General features: G+C 40.0%; 1 protein-coding gene and 1 long non-coding RNA gene across 4 annotated transcripts in view; one reads left to right on the top strand and one right to left on the bottom strand.

The window, feature by feature from the left end:
- The first annotated feature begins 1021 nt into the window (after window positions 1–1021).
- lrrc4ba (leucine rich repeat containing 4Ba) overlaps window positions 1022–6377 on the top strand; it is an 80055-nt gene continuing 74699 nt past the window's right edge. The window contains exons 1-2 of one of the 3 annotated variants that reach the window (XM_015021834.1): window positions 1022–1165; window positions 3785–3830. The gene's annotated coding sequence lies outside the window, so the exon portion shown is untranslated. Of the gene's footprint in view, window positions 1166–3745; window positions 3831–5320; window positions 5484–6377 lie in introns of those variants that run through there. The other 2 variants (XM_015021835.1, XM_015021831.1) reach the window with 2 other exon arrangements.
- LOC106939445 (uncharacterized) overlaps window positions 5190–6377 on the bottom strand; it is a 19165-nt gene continuing 17977 nt past the window's right edge. Inside the window, exon 2 of the long non-coding RNA XR_001422846.1 lies at window positions 5190–5326. This is a non-coding gene — a long non-coding RNA (uncharacterized LOC106939445). The remainder of the gene's footprint in view (window positions 5327–6377) is intronic.

Genomic DNA, 6377 nt, shown 5'->3' with positions numbered 1-6377 from the left:
GGATGCTGCGGTCGGCTGCACAAATAGAGAAGGATAGAAACCAGACTATTTTATTTTATAACTTTTAATGAAGAAAAATACGCAGCGATGGATAACAGATGTCAATAACGACCGTCAGCCCTCGGTGTAATCATGAATTTTCGGGGAACACTTTTTACAAGGTAAGAAGATTAACGTTCATATACATTATAAGTAAGTACCATTAGAAGTACAATATCCAATATCGCAATATGAAGAAGGTACGGCTAAACGCTGGTAACCATGGAGACAATGTAGCCTAGCGTGTATGGTAAAACTGGTTAGCATCTCGTCTTTTGTACGTTTTTAAGGCTGCTCCGGTGTAAGATGAGCTGATGTTTATAACCTAATGATATAAATCATATGGTATGAATTCAGGCAAAATCGGTGATGTGTTGAAGTTTAATCAACACATCGGGAGGGAGGGAGGAGTTATGGGTCTGTTTCTAAGCTAGCTGTTTCAAACTGCCGACCTCTGTGAGATCCAGCCAGGTATGTGACGTTTACAGACAAATTAGCTGGACTCGAACAAGAAGAAGCCATGAATAAAGTGGCAAAAACAACTTTGGGAAACAATTTTGGTCGCTCTGATCAACACTCCCGACCCTCACTTCCGACGTCCATCATGGCGTCTCCAATTATTTAGTGACGTAGTTGCAAAGGGTCAATGGTACTGATTGCGCCACTGATTGCGCCCCAGTACAGCAACTGGTGTGGAGGTCTAGAGAGGTCGACTGAACCAGCAAACCGAACACATGAGGAGCCAGCAGCTGTCAAAGGTCTGCTTTTTGTCTTCATATGAGGCGCATTAATCCTCCCATCTTTATTCATTATCGGTCTGCGGTGTCCAGTCAATCAGTCAGTTAAGGCTGACGGAGCTGGCGCTGCACAAACACGCCACGGCCAGGGAGTAAAAAGGGAGGTTACGCTCCACACCACACAGCCCGAGTAGACACTGCAGCACAGACAGACAAACAGGGGCGGGATGGGGAGGAAGAGGAGAAAATGTGAGGAAGCTCTTTTTAAATAACAAGCCGAGGAGGAAGGGGGGAATTGAGAGGTTCAAAGCCAAACGAAGGGAGAGAGCAATCAATAACAAGATACGGAGAGATACAGGAGGACGAGAACACCTCCACAAACTACTGAGGTATGTAGGACTGGGAGGGGAAGGGGCGAGAGTGTGTGAGAGTTAGCGAAAGGGAGGGATATCCACTGCACTGTTGTGTGACTGGAAATTTAATAGAGCGAGGGAGGCGGGGAGGGAGGAGGAGGAGGAGGAAGGAGCGACGCAATGCAAGAGCTCAGAGCAAGAGTCGCTGCTGCTGGGATGAAGCAGCAGCGGGACAGGCTGCGGATGCTGATCCTCTCCATGTCTGCTGGAGCAGAAACGGGTCGGCCACCCTGTTGCATCCAGACTCGCTACGTGCACCAATCAGGCATTACATTACGACCACTGACCGCGGAAGTCAACATGATCTGTCACCTGGCACGGTCACACAAGTGTTTTACATCATTAAACTGATTCATAAGCACACAGAGAGGTTTTAAGAAACTGTTTCATCTAGTAAGGGAATAATCTTTTATTTTTGTAAGTATTCTAAATAGGACCTATTTTTTTGTTCATCCATTGAGTCTCAGTTGCTTCTAAAAGCAGCCCAAGCGATTAAAAAACAAACAAACAAAAAAAAAAAACACCCAGCCGGTTTTTGGTGTCTGGAAAATGAGCCTTTCAAAAACTACCTGATTAATCACATTCAGACGCTGCAATGTTACCTAGCAACCCAAGCACCTGTTGCCTAACAACGTGCTGGTTCTCCAGCTTGTTTCACTGCTGTATATGCTGTACAATGGCGGCTGGAAAAGACAAGTGTTTTATTGTTGACTTACCAACCAGAAACCACTTTCTGATTTCTTGTTGGTTGTGCAGGAGGCTCCACTTCTGCTTTTCAGAGATGTATAATTGGGGTTGTATAATTGCGCATCTGTTTGCATCCATTTTTAAGAGTGAGTGTAAACATTGAGTTCGGGGGTGTGGCCAGCAGCAGCTTATTTGAATTTAAAGTGACAAGAGCCCCTAAAACAACTAAACTGATCAGGCTAAAATTTAATTAACTAGGAATGATTTTTGTTTTGTTTTATTTTGCCTAACCTCTTTAAGAAAGCAAGCTTCTTATTAGCGCCAATGCCTCAAGACAAGAAGTATGCCAAAAGATGTCAAAAAAAAAAAACCGTTAAAAAAAAAAAGCATAGCTACGCTCTAATTTAAAGAAATTCAACAACAAATCTAACACCTGTCAGTCTGGAAAGGGAGCCCAATAAATTTCTACAGTGTGAATCGTTATTCACATGTGGAGAAAACATGGAGAACCTTCCCAGTTATTACAAATAATTTATGTTTGTTGTTGCTGCCAATAATCAGAGACACATACAGCCGGGTTTCCTTTTTCTCTTAATGCAAAACCATCTGAAAACACTTGCTGCATTTCCTCGTTTATCTTTGTTAGATATCAAAGTGTGTTTGATGATGTGAAACGTCAACAGAAGAACTGAATGTTAGTCAAAAAGTGAACATTTTGTGCTCAGAGTCGATGAGTTAAAGCAGGTAAAACTGACCAACTTGCTAATTAATAGCTGTTGTGAGGTGTTTATGGTCTGCAGTGATCAGTTTCAAACAATCAGCCGCCTCCCTTTTAATTCTCTGCTGAAGTGACTGACGGCTCAGTCCCAAGCTGACCTTTTCCCTTTAAGTCGACCTTTACGTTTTCCTCTGTTATCCGTCCCTGGGGAGTCTTTGATAAACTGCTTTCACTCTGGATCAGCCGCACATCTCCTTCAGGAGAGGAAAAGCACAGAGTCCGGGTACACAGCGCATCTCAAAGTTTGATTTTATTCACAATTGAAACTCATATATAGATTTTTTGCAGATAGAAATGCTTTTTTTTAATGTTTTTGTTAATTTTAATGAAGAAATCCCTAAAATTTTCTAGGAAACTTTATCACTGTTTAATGTTCAATAAAGGAGGTTATTGCAAAGAATTGTTACACTTAATGCCTGGGTCAATAATTTATTAACATAGATAAAAAAACACTAGTTCCATTAGCAGATAAGTTAATCAAGTATCATTTTAACAAATCATAAATTGATAAAGGCAACCAATTTATTATTCATATTTCACTAAACCTAACAGATTATTCAAGAACAATTTCATTGTTTTCATGAATAATGAGAACAAATCTGGTTATTTAATAACTACATTTAACTAACACTTTATTACTAGAACATGTTTTAATCTCATTTGGCAAACAAAGACCATGAACATGATTTTTTTTTCATGCTAAACAAATCATATTCTGTATCATATTCATATTAAAATCCACACAGTTTTTTTATTTTTAAGCCATTATGAGGCACTGTGGGAAAACTTTAAACTGCTGCTGCGCCAGTTACTCAACAGCTTGTTGCTAGGTAACCAAAGAATGAGTGAGTTGCTAGGTAACCACAATGTGAGTGAGTTAGTTGATTCCACTCTACTTTCTTGGGGCTAATTGTGCTTTAATAACTGCATCAATGTGATTCCTGGTTTCTTTAATGGCGGCCTTCAGCTGGTTGTTGGTTCTGGGGTCTCCTGTCTTCCTGCTGACTACACTCCATAGATTCACGTTACGTGGATCACATCCAGACCAGTTCACCAGCCAATAAAGAACCAACACCAGCAGATCACATGGATCCAAACATCATTGGCTGTGTCTCTCGCTCTTCTTCCAGGCTCTTGGACTAAAGAAGAACCGAGTCCCTTTCCTGCTCAGCCCAGGTAAGACGCCTCTGATATTATCTATAAATATCCATAAATTAATATTGGCATTTCATATCAGTCGATATCGATAATTATTGATTTGTTTTTTGTTTAAATGTCTGAAATATTGCCAAACTGGTGGCGTGACCTTTCCTTTTTTACCCAGTTTTGACTTCATGGTGTTATTTTTATTTTTTAGCAGTTATGAAGCACTGTGGGGAAACTTTAAACTGCTGCTGCACAAGTCACTCAGCAGGTTGTTGCTCGGTAACCAAAATCTGAGAGCGTTAGTTGATGTCACCAACTTTGCTTATTATAATAGTCTATCTATTGATATTGATCACGTGTCTATCGTCATATATATTGGTATTGATTTAGTGTCCAGCCATACTTTATCCCTATTTTTTGCCTTCTTTTAGTTTTAGTCATGGTTAACTTCTGGTTTTAAGTTTTTATTTTGAAGGGACGACTTTTAGTTTAACAACAAAGCAACTGATTAACTGAATTTGCCTCCACCAAACCTTTGAGTGAACTTTGCTCCCCATCCTCATTTTTTGTTTACTTAATCTTTATAAGGAAACAACAAACTGAGAGAAATAGTCTCCTTTTGGAAGAGTTTTTCCTTCCACTAAATGTTTAGCTCCAACAAGACATAATAGGTAGATTTTATTACAGACTTATAGTCCAAATTAAGAACAATCAATTATAAAAAGAAGAGTAATGGTACATAAAATACATTAAAATCAAGATTTTACCAAAAATTCAGTAATTATTAGATCAACATTATAAATTTAATAGAAAAAAACTTGAACGTTTCTTAGTCTGAAAAGTTTAAAATTTGCTAGAAAAAATCCTGACAGATGTTGAGATTCAACTCAGAAATTTACTTGCTTTTCTAGAAAATTCTTGAAATTAATCTCAACATGTCGGAGTTTTTTTCTTGCACATTTTCAACATTCAAAGCTCAGAAATTTGTAAGATTTTGCCAGAACATTTCTGGGGTTATTCTTAGTTTTTTTATAAGTCAAATATCTTCCATGATTGACACATTCTCGCATGACCATACCAGAACATTTTCACAAACATAATTTTTATTTTTTTAATTTGCTTTAAAAGATCAACATGAACAGAAACAAATGCTTGGAATATATAACTTTATATGTAATTAAAGGAACTTTTTGATAATATTCTGTGATTTATTGACATGCACCTGCAGGGAGGATAAATGTGGTTGTGTCTGCAGTGGCAGCAGCGCCCTGCACAGGTGGAGCTGTGTTGCCAAGCAGCAAATGCTCCTTACAGGAGAGGTTGCCCTGGATTTGTGGCAACTATCCGACTATATTGCATGAAATGCATGCTGTCTGCACTTGTTTTGACTGTTTTCTATTTAAAATAATGATGAGACTGCAGCAGCAGCTGCAGGAAGAGTCGCGGTTGCATCCACCTGAAGATTTCTGAGACAATTTCCATCATACCAGCGGCGGCAGCGCAGCACTTGGAAACGCTGAATCAATCTGAGAGAGAGAGAGAGAGAGAGAGAGAGAGAGAGAGAGAGAGAGAGTCAGCGTCGGCGGCAGCTCTGCAGTGGAATACGCGGTTATTTGAGGAAAGCTTGGAGCGACGTTGCGTTTTTAGGACTCTATGAAGGCATTACAAGATTTTTCAAAAATGGTAAGTCTGTCTGACTTTCCCTCACGCTCGTTTCTGTGATAATGATGATGATTATGGCTTTTTTGTTATTTTTTATTTTTTTATTTTTGCGTGTGCGCGCCTGTGTCCCGACAGTTAAGTGGCATTTGATGCTCGGAGCGCAGCGGTAATCTGATATCCATGCGGTGAGTCCCGCGCTGTGCGGACTCTCACATCCACATGTCGGGATATAGTCATATTTCCTCTCCGTAATCCAAACTTTTCTTCGCTGTTTGGTTGTTTTTGAAGCAGTTGGCGTTAACCTTGGATCATAAGATGGGCAGCATCCACTGTTGCGCAAGCGGTTCCCACTGAAATCTACTTATTTAACCCGATCGGGTCAGGCTGTTGCTTCTGCCTTCACTCGAGCGGATCGTGGCCAATGACCCCTGATTTGGCGGTGGCGAGAAACGCGCTGGCAGCTTGCGGGTTTTTACACGCAGGGTGCGTTAAGCTTCGAATAAGAAGCTCTGTGTCAAACTCAAGGCCCGGGGGCCAATTTTGGCCCACCGTAACTTCTTATGTGGCCCTCTAGAGCCTTCAGGATAACAGTTGTGTGCTTAAAAAGCAAAGCAGCTTTTTTCTGTATGCTGCCATGTTACATTAATCTGTCTCTTTAGTTTTTCACGATACCAGGGTTGAAGAAATTTACGCTAAATGAACAAATTCCTCTATTTTTGTGCAAGTTTATTGCAAATTTGAGTTTAGCTGATGCTAACTCCCACCTGCAGGTGGTAGTGTTTCCTTCTTCATGTACCTTCAATTTGCTGAATTATTTTTAAAGTTAAATATTATAATAAACATCTTTTCACATAGATAAGTCCCTCAAGGGTTTCGTAATTCCATGATTGTAGACATTTGCGCTAAATGAACAGA

This window comes from Poecilia latipinna, unplaced genomic scaffold (assembly GCF_001443285.1).
Source record: "Poecilia latipinna isolate Pla-1442-1.1 unplaced genomic scaffold, P_latipinna-1.0 Scaffold2875, whole genome shotgun sequence".
Lineage (NCBI taxonomy): Eukaryota > Metazoa > Chordata > Actinopteri > Cyprinodontiformes > Poeciliidae > Poecilia > Poecilia latipinna.
The sequence above is the reverse complement of the archived record's forward strand: the minus strand, read 5'-3'. Positions and strand labels throughout refer to the sequence as shown.